Consider the following 17,735-nt stretch of genomic DNA (forward strand, 5'->3'; position numbering starts at 1 on the left):
TCTGTTTTTTGGTTTTTAACAGCTACCACAAATACCAAATATTCGCTTGGCGTCATAAGATACCTATTCCCATTTGAGCATCCCAGAAAATTGTTAGTGGCCTGAATATTTGATTGTCAACAAGTAAACATTTGGATGTGCCATAGTTCACCTAATTAAATGGCACCCAACATATTTAGAAAATATTTCTACTCTGTGTTTTGGAAACACAGTTGAAGGCATTATTTTGCTTTAGACTTTATCAGTCAGTCTGTATTGAAAGATAATACTGGCTTAAAAAAAACAATTGCTTCCAGTTCAAAATATTGATATTGTTGTTCACTTTGGCTGCACTGTGTTTATTCTTCCCAAAAGGTGAAAAAAAATCTACAAATGTAATATATGCACAGTTGTTTCTGCTACCAGCAGGGAACACCAAGAGCTGTATTGCCCATTCTGCTTATAATAAGATGCACGTAAATGGTAAATGGTCTTGGATGGAAAAGATTGCTCACACACGCTGCAGTGCAAAGCAGCATAAAAGATTGGTTGGCATTCTTTGATTTTATTTTCCCCCTTTGATAAAAAAAAGAGCAAGAAATGCAAAAGGGGAAAAAAAAACCAAAATCAAATAAAACCAATCAATCTCACACTGCTTTGTAACAAAAACACAGCAGGAATGTAATAGCATTCAATACATTATTCCAAATTAGTTTACGAATGAAGGCAAATATACATGTCCAAAGATAATACTGCAAGATCGAATCTGGATCAATCACTGGGACCAGAGATTTAGTCTTCCAAGCTTTTGGATTCATGCTGGAGCCATCTTCAGAGAACTTCTCTCTGGAATATGTGCTTGGGGCTACCCTGTGAGTCATATTTATGTGGTGCCTTCCTATTGGCTGATTGGTGTGTTGATGGCTGGCGACTGCTGTTGCTTCTTCATGCTGCCAAGCCCTCAGCTCCTAAGTGCTTGATAACCTAGGAGCCAAGGGCTTAGCAACAGAAGGAAACAACAGCCAATCACCAGCCATCAACACATGATGCGTACATCTCTGACTGGAGTTAGAACTTCAGCCTGTATTTAACATATTTTGTTAGTTTTTCCACAAAGGTACAGACTGCAGGCCCCCAAAATATTTCTTGGAACGTCTCCCCTCCCCTCCCCTCATATTAATTTTTCTGTTTAATAAGCAGACCTATTTCCTCCTAGTCAAGCTATGGTTTTTCTAGTTGCAATGTATGGCTGTGAAAGTTGGACCATAGGAAAGGCTGAGCACCGAAGAATTGAGGCCTTTGATCTATGGTGCTGGAGAAGACTCCTGCGAGTCCCTTGGACTGCAAGGCGATCAAACCGGTCAGTCCTAGAGGAGATCAATCCTGACTGCTCTTTAGAAGGCCAGATCCTGAAGATGAAATTCAAATACTTTGGCCACTAATGAGAAGGAAGGACTCACTGGAGAAGAGCCTAATGCTGGGAAAGGCTGAGGGCAAAAGAAGAACGAGATGGCAGAGAATGAGGTGGCTGGATGGAGTAGTAGGCGTGAGCCTAAATGGACTCCAGAGAATGGTAGAGGACAGGAAGGCCTGGAGGAACGTTGTCCATGGGGTCGCGATGGGTCGGACACGACTTCGCAACTAACAACAAACTTTTCCCCTGGCTACTCTCTTCCTTGGGAAAAGATATCACTAAAACACTAAAACAGTGTCTGAGAAAATAATTCTATCAAATTGAGGATTATATGATAACCATATTTAGATTTTGGGCAGGGCTTTTGGCCTTTCATATTAATTGGCTTGGCAATATTGTATTTCAGCAAATAGCATTGGTTATATGGTACAATAAAGCCAGATAAATCAGGACGGCTAAATATGACATCATTAAGTCAATTCAAACGGAGACGAAACATTACCTTACTTTGAAGGAATGTGAACTAGGAGGAAGAAGAATACAGTAAATGACACTTGGGCATCTGTGAAATGGGTTGGGTGGACATTTTTGTTCTTATTGTACTCTCAACTGAAGGAAATTGGGATAAACATTTTAAAGGTTACAAAAACAACATTTATCATATGGTACATGAAAAATGCACTGGGGACTCTCTCTCCTAAAAATGCAACCAATGATATACAGTAATTTATAAATGGTATGTTTGGAAAGCTAATTTTATAAAACAGGTAACACGTAGCATCATGATTAACAAACAAAATATGAACACTAATCCTAATAAGTATTTATTCATCTGTGAAAAGTGTTTTCATGAAAACAATAACATAACCCTACTGTCTGACTTTTGGCTCCTTCAGACATCTCTCCGTTTACAGATGAGAAAAGGAATAACATGGAAATGATCTGATACTTATTGTCCTTGTTATTCTCTTTCAGGTTAAGGGTGCGATGCAATTATCTTAAGGAAACAAAAATAAATGATTATTTCAAGTTTTAAGTGTGGATAAAGGAATGTGGAAGTGAAGAAGTGCTGGGCTGAATTATGTCTTAAGAGACTGTATTCATAGTAGACATAACAATTATCTGCATAATTGATAAATGTAGCACAGGCAAATGTGCACATAAATATTCTTATTACTGGTTTGTTTATTTGTGGACCAAAATACCAGCCACAACAGTAATGGTAATATTGAGCACTATGTAAAACAGCCTTCCCCACACGAACTCTTCTAGATATTGGCCATGTCTTGGATCTTCTTGATGTGCCCTTTGTTGTCATGTTGTCTGAGAACTTTTGGAGGCACTAGGTTCAGGAAGGTGACACAATGTATTTTCAAGTGTTCAAAGCACTTCCCAAAAACATTTTACCACTTCTTAGAAAAATTATTGTGAGCATGGATGGTGATGAAAAGTAGTTTGCTTATGGCCATCTAGTTGAGGATACAAAATATAGAATAACAGAGTTGGAAGGGACCTTGTAGGTCATCTAGTTCAACCCCCTGCTCAAGCAGGAGACCCTATACCACACAGGTGTCAAACTGACAACCTGCAGGCTAGATGCATCACATGTAGGCCACGCCCACCCCGGTTCTGCAAAGGCAAAAAAAAATCACAATACGTCAGGTGACGTGCTCGAGTTTGACACCCGTATGATACCATTTCTAACAAGTGGCTGTCCAGTCTCTTCAAAGCCTCCAGTATTGAAGCTCCCACAACTTCTGAAGGCAAGCTGTTCCATTGGTTGATTGTTCTCACTGTCAGAAAATTTCTCCTTATTTCTAGGTTGAATCTCTCATCCATTGTTCCTTGTCTGGCCTTCGGGTGCTTTGGAAAATAGATTGCCCCCCCCTCCTCTCTGTGATAGTCCATCAAAGATTGGAACACTACTATCATGACTCCCCTGGTCCTTCTCTTCACTAGACTGGTCATGCCCAGTTCTTGCAACCATTATGTTTTAGCCGTATCATTTTGGTTGCTCTTCTCTGCACATATTCTAGAGACTCAACCTTTTTTATGGTGTGGTGACCAAAACTGGATGCAGTATTCCAGGTGTGGTCTTACTAAGGCTTTAGAAGTTCCCCGTCTATTCCCTCATCTAAGTCATTTAGGAAGATATTGAAGAGTACTGGGTCTAAGACGGAACCTTGTGGTACCCCACTACTTACTTCCTCCATGTAGATGCAGTTCCATTAAGGACTATTCATTGAATACCATTGTCAGCCAGTTACAAATCCATCAGGTGGTGATGCTATCTGTCATAATGACATGAGATTTCATCTGGAAACTTCCCACATTTAAGTAAAATCTCATTTTACAAAATAGCACTAACAGAGTTTGTGGACCAATACAAGTTGGACACAAAATCTATTCCTACTGAAATAAGCCTTACCTACACTGTGCAGGATAGTGTCTCTGTGGCATACATGCATTATTTCCTAGCTAATATTAACTTATATTATTCACTTTTGGTAAGGAACAGGACTGCCATCCCAATGTGAATCTTGTATTTGGCATCACTGATATTTCCTCTGCTTCATTATTACTGCCATCATCCACTTTAGCCAGCCTGATATTTCCACAACCTGTAGTTATTTACTTAATAATAGTAGGCTCATAAACTAAACTTCCACGTTTCATCGGTCAAATTAGACTAATTTTTCCTCTTATCCTATAGGAAATTAAAGCTCATAGTTTAACTTATATGATTTGCATAGTATGGAGAGAAGTCCTTTTTGCATGGTGAGAAATCCAGTGAAGCTCAGCTTCCTAACAAATGTTTATAATAAAAAGTGGGAAACTGAAGAAAACCAATCTGTGCATGACAAAATAGAACTAAATCATTTACTAATCAATCTCAAACTGACCAGTTTGGGTTGGAGAGAAATATTTTATAGAGAATCAGAATTCCATAGAAAAAAATGTTCAAGCAGCAAGTCAGGTGGATGTTAAATGACAGTCAAGAGGTAATTAATCAAACTAATGTAGTTTAAACACAAGCTGTCCACTGGGAGATCATCAAAACAAGAGAATGCCCTCAAGAAGAAGAGATTATGCCAGCTGAGGGTATAGGTTTTAAGGAATTTTATGACATGAAAAACCTCAGGAAATTTCATCTAATGATAATGATAAAAGTCATAGAACTCTAAAGCAAAAAAGTTTCTGGATTTAACGAGGATGATGATATTACCCATTCAGTTGTGTCTGACTCTTGGAGAGTCTATGGACCAGATCTCTTCATTTTTTGCAAACTTGTACTACTTCTTTGAGTTTTTCTAGGCTCTGGTTGGTGTCGGCTTTGATGATGACATGTTCTTTGATGGCCTGCCTTTTGCCGCTAACTCTTCCAAACATAATTGCTTTCTCCAGTGAATTCCCCCATGTAACGTGGCCAAAATTAAGTCAGACTCAGTTTCGTAATTTTGCCTTCTAATGACATGTCTGGATTTAAAATCCATCATAAACATAATATGGTAAATTAGATTCCTCTAGGGAAACCACAGAATGGAGCTATCACCGTTTCATTTGCAGCACCTCATTTTCTCACTGCTATATTCTAAACGACCAACCTCCATCAAATTACAAGGACAAGAAAGCATCCACCTATTAAATGTATCACGGGAGCAACTGAGATCCTGCATTTCACACTTCGATTTGACTCGGATGAAATATGACAGCTGCTGCCTGAATCCTGGGAAACATAAACGGTCCTCAGGGGTTACAAAATTGTTCCATCTCCATCTCCTCAATCCTATCTGTTCTGTGCTGACAGAGGAACTCTAAAATCACCATGGTAAACAGGTTCGGCTAAACTCGGTTGTAAAATTTAATATACATTTAAATCTAGACAAGATGCTAGAGAGCAGGATAATGCTCAGCTAAACATTGGTATACCTGTCTTTTGATCATTCGGGCAATCTAGAAGAGTCAAAGCAGAAGGAGAAGGAGGACAGGAGGTACAATTAGTTCAGTTCGTTTAGTGACTGTTCGAAGTTACAACGGCACTGAAAAAATTGGACTTATGGCCATTTTTCACGGTTTTGACCTTTGCAGCATCCCCAGGATCATCTGATCAAAATTCAGATGCTAGGCAACTGGTTTATATTTATGACCGTTGCTATGTCCCAAGGTCATGTGATCACCTTTTGCAACCTTCTGATGAGCAAGGTCAATGGGGATGCCAGGTTCACTTAACACCTGTTTACTAACTTATGACCTGCAGTGATTCACTGAACAACTGTGATAAGAAAGGTTGAGGCAAAACTGACTTAACAAAATAAGTTTTGGGCTCAATGGTGGACATAGGTTGAGGACTACCTGCATTACAAACTACAATTGTGTAATCCTTTATTTAAAATAGTTTGTGGTAAAAGAGAGAGAGAGAGAGAGGAAAAGATGGAAAGGAGACATCAGAAACCATAGACTAATTAATAGGCAAATTAGTCAAATAAAACCATGCTAGACTTTGCACAGCAAATAGAAGGTATGGTAATTATAATAAAATGTTCCTCAAAATAGACCTGGATTATCATCAGCACTATTAATTTATCACTGCAATTTTCTCTCTAACATTTTACGTTCCGTTTCTAGTCACACTTTCATTCTTACAATAATACCCACTATTTTTAGCAGCAAGCTACTAAACACACACCTCCCTTTCCCCATCCATGATACCTTAATCAGAGCTTTCTGATTTTATTCCAAGGGGAAATAATATGCAAGCTATTAGGTACATTTTTTGCCTGACTCAAAAAAAAAAACCCCTCCCCCTAACAATTTCCATTCTTGCCAGCAAAATAAAATTATGTCTGGCAATATATACAGGTATAAGAAGTTCTAAATACAGGGTTATTAATTGGAGCATTTGAGTTTTAGATCAAAATGCCAGATGCTTGAAGTTTCTTTCTTGTGTTGTAGATGCTGACTCAGGCCTTTTATTAAAAAATAAGTCTTGATTTCTCTCTCAAAAATAAAAGCAAATTCAACCAATAAAACAACAGAGGGAATAGAACAAACCTCCTTATGGATAAGATAAATCTATCACTATCAGAAGGAAAGAAAGCATTTACTGACTGCAAAGATCTGGACAAACAGTATGTGGCAGCAAAGAGTTAACATTTTGGCATCTCTTTACTGCTGTATAGTGGTCATTTGGACTTTCACTATCTGTAGACTATCATGTTGGTAAACAAGATACAGTATAGTTCTGAAACAGGGCTATTTGATCACACATTTTGAGTTTGTCGGCTGTTGCCTTCTGCTGCATTATTTGCACACAAAAAGAACAGTGGGAGAGATAGCTAAGTATGAAATCAGAATACCAGACAGATTTCATACTACGGATGTAAGCTAACCTACAGTAAAATAGCTTGGTTATCTGTGCTCCTAATCTATGCAATAAATAAGGTCACCTGAAGGCCAAAATAATTTATAATTTAACTGTATCACATCAGCAGCTTTCTAGTTTACAAATGTCTTCTTTCTGTTTTCCAGTTTCTGGTAAGGATAAGATACGAGAACTTGATCCTATTAGTAAGGGTATCCTCCAACATTTTCTTAAATGTAAATAAGGATTCTGGTGTACTTTTAAAGAACTTCTGCTTTCAGATATGTTTAAGGAAAGCACTTATTTGCCCCTACTATGTTAAATGTTGCTACTGCTTCTTTCAATCTGTCCAGCATTGGATTCCCCCCCCCCCCCAGATGGCGGTGCGCTTAGACGCTGCGGCTTTGAGCTCCTGGTGCCACAGTAGAGTTAGGCAAAAACTAGTCTATACCCGCAGGGAGTTATTAAAGATTGGATCTTCTAGTCAACTAGATATTACCAGCGATTTCCAGCAATCTCATAATATACCGAGTTGTTGCAGAAAATGACAGACTTAGACTTCTCAGGATACAGGAAGAGTTTATTTGGCAGCCAGGTTCAGAAAGCTAGCCCATGGCTAGCATTGCAAGTTCTGAACAACCTTCATTATCGAAGCACACGTTCTTATACATTCTCAAAGGCAGCGTAACACGGAAACACTTAACTCATTTCTTATTGGTTACCTTGAGGAAAAAGCCTTATAAGGAGATGGGGGTCTGTCTTCTCCTTTTGTCTTGGGCTATAGGTACTGTCTACGTGTCTTTATGCGAACTTTAATTGAACCTTGTGGTTTTGGACATTTGACATAGGGACGTTTGCTGGAACATGTTGTGGTTGAAGGCTGATATTTCCCTGTCCCTTTAAGCAAGCTTCTAACTGTCCCTTTTATGCCACGTCTTCATTCTTATATTTTAATCCATATTTTATTCTACTTTATCCCCCCCCCCCCCCTTTCTAGACTCTATTAATACCCACAATTGAGTCTAGCCTGTTAGATTAACAATATAAGCATGCAGGATACATAATAGCAAAAAAGCAAGGATACAAACAATACACATCTTAGGGCTTATCTTCCAGAAGTACTTTCTCCATTCCTAGGAGTGCAATTTGAACAAACGAGCTAGTATCTAAAATTTCATCTTCCTCATCAAGATGTGGGATATGGTTAATAAGGTTTTCCAGCAGCATTAATTCCTTTGCAACCAGTATTTCCTTTACAGACCTCATAAAGAGTTGCTTAATTAGGGGTATTATGCAAAGGAGAAAGGCTAAGCTTGCGATCCCACATAACAAAAGAAACAGCATTTGTTTAATCCAACCTGATCCCGGTAGCCAAGAAAATGACCGTTGTCTTACCTGAACGGTCGTTCTCATGGCGCTGCGGAGAGTCCAAGGATGGGTTAACACAGCCTGTTTGCCCATGGACTGAGTAGATTTTTCCCCTCTGGCCACGCCTCCTTTGCCTCTTCCGGCTCAGTTTTAAAAACGAGGTCTTGTCCAAAGAAGACGTCCTCAGCTCACACCTGTGTAAAGATACAATCTCGGAGCTAAACAATTACCCTGGGTGGGTCTTGGACTCTCCGCAGCGCCATGAGAACAACCGTTCAGGTAAGACAACGGTCATTCTCCATAGCGCTGCTTGGAGAGTCCAAGGATGGGACATGCCCAAGCTATGGTGTCCCAGGGCGGGAAGAAGTAGCATTGTCCGGAGCCTCAATAACCTTCTGTAACACTCTACGGCCAAAGGAGGCTTCGGCAGAGGCAAAGGAATCGATCTTGTAGTTTCTAATGAAGGCCGTGGGAGACGCCCATGTGGCCGCTCTGCAAATGTCCAGAATAGACGCTTGAGTCGCCCAGGCCGCGGTCGTGGCCGCACTTCTGGTGGAGTGTGCCGTTACACGAGGTGGAACCGGCTTGCCCTGAAGGTCATATGTCATCTTAATGCAAGTCCGCAGCCACCGACCTATGGTTGAAGATGACACCTTGCGACCCAGCGAGCCTGGTTGAAAGGACACAAAGAAGGCCTCGGAGTGCCTGATGTCCTTAGTTCGTTTCAGGTAAATGCGGACTGCCCTTCGCACGTCCAATTTGTGCCACCTGCGCTCCTTGGAATGTTGAGGGCTGGGACAGAAATTCGGGAGGATCACCTCCTGAGACCTGTGAAAATGAGAATCCACCTTCAGCATGAAGGCGGGGTCTAACCGTAGGATGACCCTGTCTGGGTGTATGATGCACAATTCTTCCTTGGCTGAGAAGGCCGCAATCTCAGACACCCTTCTGGCTGAAGTAATGGCTATGAGGAAGGCAGTCTTAAGGGTCAGATGTCGAAGAGAGGCCTTCCTCAAAGGTTTGAAGGGAGCCGCTGTCAATGCCTGCAGGACAAAGGGTAGGTTCCAGGTCGGGTACCTGTGCACCACCTGGGGTCGAATGTTGTAAGCCCCCTTCAAAAAGCTCTTGACCTGAGGATGGTGACTCAGGGATTGAAGTTGGTGTCTGGCTAAGATGGTGGATAACGCAGCAACCTGGCGCCTGAGTGTGGCTGGCGCCAGTCCTTTGTCCAAGCCCTCTTGTAGGAAGTCCAACAACTGAGGGATGGACGCTTCCACACTGTCAATGTCCCGTTGGCTGCACCAGGTAGAAAAGGCAGCCCAAGTCGCGTCATAAATACGAGTAGTGGCCAGACGTCTGGAAGCTTGGATAGTCTTAATGACGCTGTCTGAGAGGCTCTGGTCCTTCAGAAGCTGCCCCTCAAGCGCCAGACGGCTAACTGCAACCATTGGGGCTCTGGATGGTTGATGGCCCCCTGCCGCAAGGATACCTGGTCTGGAGGAATTTTCCACGGTTGTTCCACAGACAGATCGACCAAGTCCGCGAACCAGGATCTCCTGGGCCAATGTGGAGCCACCAGAATGAGCTCCGCCCCCTCCTTCAGCAGCTTGTAGATCACCTGCGGGATCAGAGGGAGGGGCGGAAACGCGTAAAGCAGACCTGGAGGCCAGTTGGACCTCAGGGCATCCGTCCCCTCCGCTTGTGCTGACTTGTAGCGGGAGAAGAACCGCTGGAGCTGTGTGTTTGCCGCCGTTGCAAACAGGTCGACTTGTGGGAGACCAAACCTCCTTACCACCTGTGCGAACAGGTCCGGATGAAGTTGCCACTCCGAGTTGTCGATGGTCTGACGGCTCAACCAATCCGCACTCACGTTGCTGGTTCCAGAGATGTGATCCGCCCTCAGCGACGCTAAGTGGATCTCTGCCCATCGTCCTATGGCCTCCGCCTCTGACATGAGTCTTTTGGAGTGGGTCCCTCCTTGTCGGTTCACGTGAGCCTTTGTGGCCACATTGTCGGTCAGTAGCAGAATGTGGTGCCCCTTCAGCTGTTCTGCAAATCTCCTCAGCGCAAGCCGGGCTGCCCTGAGTTCTAGCCAATTGATGCTCCGGGCTGCCTCCGCGCTGGACCACCTGCCTTGCACCAACTGACCCTGGCAATGCGCCCCCCAACCGTAGAGACTGGCGTCGGTCGTTACCACGATCCTGTCGGGTTCTCTGAATAGGCAGCCCTTCTCCACTGCTCGAGACTGCCACCAACTCAGAGACCGAGTCACTCTTAGTGGGATGCGAATTTTCCTGGTGGAGTTGCTGATCTTTGCTCTTTGCATTGGAAGCAAGAACCATTGCAGCTCCCTTGCATGAAGACGTGCCCAGGGAACTATGTTGAGGCAAGAAATCATGATCCCTAACAGTTGGGATAGTTGCACTACCTGCCAGGACCTGTTCCTGCGACACAACCGGATTCTGCTCCTGAGGTTGCAGATTCTTTCCGGAGACAGGGACACCTGGCAAGATACCGAGTCTATTATGGCCCCCAGGTGTTGTATGCGTGTGGCAGGAGTCAAGTTGCTTTTTTCCATGTTTACGGAAAACCCGTGGTCCTGTAAGGTGTGAACTGTGATGTTTACATCTCTCACCGCTTGTTGATGAGTCCTTGAGTGGATGATGATGTCATCCAGATAGCACTCCAGGCGAACTGGAAGCTTGCGCAGGTGGGCCGTCACAGCTGCAGGAAGCTTCGTGAACGTTCTGGGTGCAGAAGAAAGTCCGAACGGAAGCGCCCTGTATTGGAAGTGCTTTCCGTTGTAACACAGGCGCAGGAACTTCCTGTGTGCGGGATGGATGGGCACATGCAGATACGCCTCCTTGAGATCGATGGAGGTGAGCAGATCCCCTTGTCGCATGCAGCTTAGGATCGACTGAAGAGACTGCATTTTGAAGCGCTTGTAGGCCAGATGTCTGTTCAGGCGCTTCAGATCTAAAATGGCCCTCCACCTCCCTGAACTCTTGGGGACCAGGAAGAGAATGGAATAGAACCCCCTCCCTTCCTGTTCTGGAGGAACTGACTCTATTGCGTTGATCTGCAGAAGATGATCTATTTCTGCCTGCATGAGAGCCCTCTTTACAGGGTTCCTGGATAGTGGGCAGCGAACAAAGGTCCGCGAAGGGGATGATAGAAACTCCAAGGTTAGACCCCTCCTGATGGTATTTAAGACCCACTTGTCCGAGGTTGTTTCCTCCCAACGGTCTGCATAGAATTGCAGGCGGCCCCCAATGGGAGGAGACCCCAGACGGTCACTTCCCACGTCTAAACTGACGGTTGTGGGAGCCCCCACGAAAGGGCTTCCGAAAGGACCCTTGATTGGATTGTCTGCCCCTGGAAGAAAAGTTGTTTTGTTCCTGGGACCTGTCAGAGGACTGGTTAAACTGTCTTTGGGAGGAATAGGAAGAGGTGGAAGCCTGGGCACCTTCCTGTGCCCGAAAGGCCTGTTTCCTGAACGAGCCCTGACCTTTCCTGTCATGCTTCCTGAAGGTGGAAGGAAGAACCTTCCTCTTATCCTTTGTCTCAATTAGGAATTTCTCTAGGGAATCCCCAAAGAGGTTGTCCCCCTTGAATGGAGCTGAAGCCAGCTTCCACTTCGCCTTCATGTCCGCCTGCCAGTGCCTGAGCCAAAGCAGGCGGCGAGAAGTGATGTTAGACGCTAGTGCCCTGGAGGCGAATTTCGCTGCATGCAGGGATGCATCAGAGGCATATTCCACAGCCGTAATGATCTTGTTAAGATCATGTCGCCAACGAGATGCTTCAGATGGGGGCTGAGATCTGAGTTGGCGCAGCCATAATAGGGATGCCCTCGTAAAGAACGAGGCAGAAGTGGAGGTTTTGATCGCCCAGGCAGCCGCCTGGTGCGTTTTGAGACAAGCCTTTTCTGCCCTCTTATCCTCTGCCTTTAACCCTTCTAATAGCTCGGCCGGGAGATTAGAATTAGAGGTCAGAGAGACCACAGGGGCATCCACTTCTGGAAGTTTCAATACATCCTCCAGCCTAGGTTCTAAGGGGTACAGTGATTTGTCTGCGCCACTGGGGTTGGCCAGGGTACCTGGCTGCGCCCATTGGCGCTGGATAACTTCCATGAACATGTCAGGGATTGGTATCAGTTCTGGGTCAGGGGTTGTTTCGCTGAACAGCCCTGCCATGAGGTCCTGGGATGTAGAGGGGACTTCCTTGTCCTTAGGTTTGGCACCAAGCTCAGTAGAGGCTCTGGCCTTGTGTAAAATGGCCTTGAATAAGGATGGCTTAAAGAGACCTGTGAAGGAGGGCTTGTCTGGAGGCATATCCTCATCCTCCGAGAGAGCAAATTCCTCAGCAGTCTCCTCCTCCCACGTAGACACCTCTGTGGTGATAGAAGTGCCCGGGGACTCGAGGACTCTGGTCCTCTTTTCCCCCAGGGGGCGAACAGGCCTAGAGGCCTTGCCACCCCTGCCTTCCTGTAGCCTCATGGCCTCTACCACACCCTGGGAAATAGCCTGCGTGATGAGATCCCTCATTTCTGCTGACATAGCTGGGCCCTTGTCCTCTACAGGCCTGGATTGGTCATAGGCCTGTCCCCTGGCACCCCTAGGAGGATCTCTCTGATCCTCTGCATGAAAACAGCATTGAAAGGAGGGGATATCCTCCCTGACTGAAGAGCTAGGAGAACCTGGATAACCCAGAGAGGCTGCAGGGGATCCTGACATGGAATCCCTATCACAGAAGGATGAGGATCTATCCCCCATTTCCTCCCCCTGCTCTATCTCCCTCTGGATGGGTGGGGAAGGAACTGGCCCAGCCTCACTTGGTAAGGGTGCAGAGGGAACCTGGGGCCTAGCAGACTTGTCCTTTAGTCCTGCCCCTTGTCCCCTTGAATTTTTGGGGCCTTGCTCCCAGCTGAAGAGTGGGAAGCTTTCCCCCCAGCGCCCTTGTTTCCCTTTCTCCCTTGGCCTGAGGGATCTGGCCTACTGCGCTTTGCAGATGGCCCTGCCAGCTCCTCCCTTCGCTCCAAACCTTCATCAGCCATCCTTGATTGATCTTGAGTCGAAGAGGTCGCTGCTGAGGGAAGGGCAGTGGACGCTGGCCCGACGGCTCCAGAAGCGTCTGCAGACTCAGATGGGAGGCTGGATCAGGCACCAGGACACTCCTTGCCGCTTCCCCTTAGGTGGCTGGGGAACTTCAGGCTTGCTGGAGACCCAGGCAAACCCTCGCAATCCTCCGCGGCTGTCTGTTTGAGGCGGAGAGGCTCTGCTGCTTGCTGCTGCTTTCCGGTGGGTAAAATGCTCCCAAAAAATGGCCGCCGGCTCCTCTGCGCGCCAAAAGCCTCACTTAAGTTCCAGGCGCTCCCTATTGGCTGCAGCCGAAAAGCGCGCCAAAACAGCGCTTTTCAAAATGGCCGCCGCTCTCCCGATCGGCAAAAGACGCCGTTTGGAGAAGCAAGGGCTTTTTTAAAAGCCTCTTCTCCAAAGCGACCAGGGAAACACAGGGATTGCCGTCCTTCCCTGCGCTCGCCAGCAGACGCCGGACGAGCGGCCTCGCTTGTTCCCCCAGCTGCGACTAAGCAGCTGTGGAACCGATCGCTGCTTCAGCCTTACTTTTGTAAATCTTCTTCTTGGCAAAAATAGAAAAGGAAAATAAAAAGTCAAAATAATAAAATCTGGGGAAAAATCCTAATAACAACTTGATATTAACACTTAAAATACTCTAAAATTACTATTGGAGAACCCAGTCTATTTACTCAAAGCTGAGAGTTCCCCAAAACTAGTCCTATCGGGCGGACTGAGTTTTTAAAACTGAGCCGGAAGAGGCAAAGGAGGCGTGGCCAGAGGGGAAAAATCTACTCAGTCCATGGGCAAACAGGCTGTGTTAACCCATCCTTGGACTCTCCAAGCAGCGCTATGGAGAACCATGCATCTGTCCTTTGCAGTCTTTGACCAATTGAGGAAGCTCGGTCCCGTAGTTCTTTAACCACCCCCCGGACTGCCCCTGATCTATTCATATAGAAACAGCAATCTTCTCCCAGGAATACACATAGCCCACCCTTTTCAGCAGTTAAGAGGTCTATGGCACGTCAGTTTTGTAAAACCACTGCTGCCAAGGCTTATCCCTAAGAACTGGTCCTTCAAAAAGATAGTGGGAACTGGTGTTTCCAGGGGGAAAATGAACACAAAATCCCATGGTGGATTGTGTTCCCAAATGGGAAGTCAGGGTGGTTGGAATGGCCTTGGGCACCTTCCAGTAGTCAGATTCCCCTCCCATCAGTTAAAAATGAGTGGAGGCAGGAGCGAGAAAGTGACTTTCTGTTGGAAGAGATTGTGAGCAGAAGGAGACATGCTGTGAGTTAATTTCACGTTTTCCTGGGGGCAAGGTACATTTCAGATGGGCACTCTGATAGTGACCCCACAGGAATGCCAAGTTCCTGATATTGTTTGATGTTCAAGGACAGTGACCCTATAATTTCTACACCAACTGCTATGGGGCCAACGAGGGGGAGACGGCTCATCCCCAGACTTTTGAGTGCATCATACAGATCACCATGTAACTGGGCTTCTGCCGTTTTGGTTCCCCATCTACCTCCCTTGTCAAAGACTATCGTAGCTTTGGTGTTTTTTTTTCCAAAGATCTGACTCAACTGGCACCGCATGATAAGGTGAAGGTCCAGCAGACAAACACAACCAGCATTTTTGACCCACGGCAGGGTCAGACTGATTGATTAAGCTTTGACTTAACTCCAGCACTCTTAACATATAATTCTCTTTTCTCAATTGTTGCAGGGGCCCATTTTCCCTATGCTTTTCCCTTTTTCTTACAGGGTTTGTCAGATAATTGACTTTAAGTGTTGGGATTGGCTTACGGTTCTGTCCCCAAGCATAAATAATGCGCCGTTGATGGGAGCGGACCTGTTCCACATCCTGTAACTTGATTCCACCCTGTTCTCCATTTTTTTGGACATCCTTGGATCTTTCTTCAAGAGCAAAGGGGGTTGCTCGGGACATTATCACTTAGCAAGCCTGTTGCCAATAACAACCAGAGCCACAAAAGGCTCATAATTGTCCCTCACACAAAACTTCTCTTAACACAATTCTTTTAGCCTACTGAATCACTGCGTCAGGAAGAAGGCAGGGGTTATATATAATTTGAGGAATAGCAATATCAGCTTTGGGCAATCCACAAAACCAAATCTTATTTGCTAAACATATCACCCACAATCCAAAAACTCCTATTATACTGCAAAGAACCCATTCCCACGGTTCCTCAAACATAAGTGTCATCAGAAGATTCGTTTTCCTCTTGATTACAATTAATGATCTTAGCCTCAGCACCTGTCTTTTTTGGGAGTGGCAATTCCCAAAGAGCGAATACCCAATACAACAAATCAAAATAAAGGTAAGCAAATTTACTAAAACAAGACATAGTGCAGCAATGGCCATACCCTGACAGGTGCTCAAACTTTCTAATACATTTTATATCTAACAAATGGAACGTTGTCTTCCTCCTCCAAATCTTCAGCCATACGTCGAGAAACCAGCTTCCGGTGTGGTTTCAGTAGGCCTTCTTCTGCCTCGTTTGTGAGCTACCCATTGCCGGTAGGGCAGCTTATAGAGGGCGTGTCTTTAAGCGTATTACTAAGGGACGGGATTCATCAGCCTCCCAGTATTCTTCAGCGACTGGTTTAATGCGGGTCCAATGAATCCAAGACTTGGATTCTAAAACTTTTACTGCAAGTGGAGAACACATAACTACAGTACATGGGCCCGTCCATCTAGGTTTCAAGTTCTCCCCTTTCCAGTGTTTCATCCACACTCTGTCCCCCATCTGAATATTATGACTAGAGGTTGTTAGAAATGGTGGGGTGAGGGAAACACAATACTGTTGGATTTCTTGTATTTACTTATTCAATTTTCCCACCATTTGATTCACCCATGAGGACCCCAGCTGTCCTAGGTCCCCTATATGATTTTTCAAATTATGGCTCATAACCGGTGGCTGTCCAAACATCATTTCAAAAGTTACATGACGCCATCGAGAGGCAGCAGCAAACTTACCCTGAGGGCGCTTTTATCATGGCTGGGGATTTTAATCAAGCCAGTCTAAAGTCTGTTCTCCCTAAGTTTGTGCAGTATGTGCTGTGTACCACCAGAGGTAAGAACACTCTAGACCATATGTACTCAAGCTTAAGACAGGCATATAGAGCAATCCCACTCTCCCATCTGGGTATGTCTGACCACATCTCTCTGCTACTATGCCCAAAATATATCCCCTTAGGAAAAGGATACGACCAGTCTTGAAAACTATGAAAATCTGGCCAGAGGGAGCACTCTGCCAGTTGCAGGACTGCTTTGAGACTACCGAGCGGAGTATATTTGAACATTTGGAGCTGCAAGAATTCATTGACACTGTACTCTCATACATTAAAACATGCACAGACAATGTAACAGTGAATAAGCGCATCAGAGTTTACAGTAATCATAAACCCTGGATGTCAGTAGAGGTACAATCACTTCTGAGAGCCCGAAACTCCACTTTCAAGGTAGGAAACGAAGACAAATACAATGAAGCCAGGGCAAACTCGAGAAGAGGCATTAAGGTGGCTAAACAGAAATACAAACAAAAGGTAGAGAAGTACCTGGAAGATAACAACTCAAGACAGGTGTGGCAGGGGCTACAACACCTAACCAACTATAAGGGCAATACGAAAAAAATAGTCAATGCTAATGCCTTGCTAGTAGAGGAGCTAAATAGCTTCTTCACCTGCTTTGAGGTCAAAAGATCAGTCTCTGTGGCTCTAGCCCAAAGGCTCTCTGACCTCCAGCCACTAACCCTGGATGAACTTCAAGTGAGAGCTGAGCTGAAGGCTGTAAATCCCAACAAAGCTGCAGGTCCAGACGGGGTGTTGGGGAAAGTGGTAAAAACCTGTGCTGACCAATTAACAAGGGTCCTGACAAGGATTTTTAACCTCTCCCTGCAACAGGCTAGAGTCCCATCATGCTTGAAAGCAGCCACAATTATCCCGGTTCCGAAGAAAGCAGCCATAAAAAGCTTGAATGACTATAGACCCATTGCACTGACGTCTATAGTGATGAAGTGCTTTGAGAGACTGGTCCTACAACACCTCAGGTCCTGTCTTCCACCAAATTTTGATCAACACCAGCTTGCTTATAGAAGCAACAGGTCGACAGGGGACGCCATCACCACTGCTCTACATATTGCACTGAGCCACCTTGAGAAATCTGGGAATTATGTCAGAATGCTTTTTATAGACTATAGCTCAGCCTTTAGCCCCATCTTACCAGGAATTCTCATTGAAAAGTTGACTGACCTGAATTTCCCTCCCCTCACTTGTGAATGGATCAAAGGCTTCCTGACGGATCGTCCACAAACAGTAAGGGTTGGGTCCTTTACATCTTTCACGCTGAAGCTCAGCACAGGCTCCCCTCAGGGCTGTGTGCTCAGCCCCTACCTGTACTCGCTGTATACATATGACTGCATATCCTCTGATCCATCCAACATCATAATAAAGTTTGCAGATGACACAACAGTACTGGGTCTCATACCTGGAGGGGACGAATCAGCATACAGGGAAGA

The 17,735-nt window shown here is 45.1% G+C and overlaps 1 protein-coding gene across 2 annotated transcripts in view; it reads right to left on the bottom strand.

Annotated features, from left to right (window-relative positions):
- The window catches only part of SLC22A23 (solute carrier family 22 member 23), a 112,425-nt gene that overhangs the window by 28,792 nt on the left and 65,898 nt on the right, over positions 1–17,735 (bottom strand). The window lies entirely within an intron of this gene.

The sequence above is a fragment of the Natrix helvetica genome (genome assembly GCF_964273705.1).
Source record: "Natrix helvetica genome assembly, chromosome: 4".
Taxonomy (NCBI): Eukaryota; Metazoa; Chordata; class Lepidosauria; order Squamata; family Natricidae; genus Natrix; species Natrix helvetica.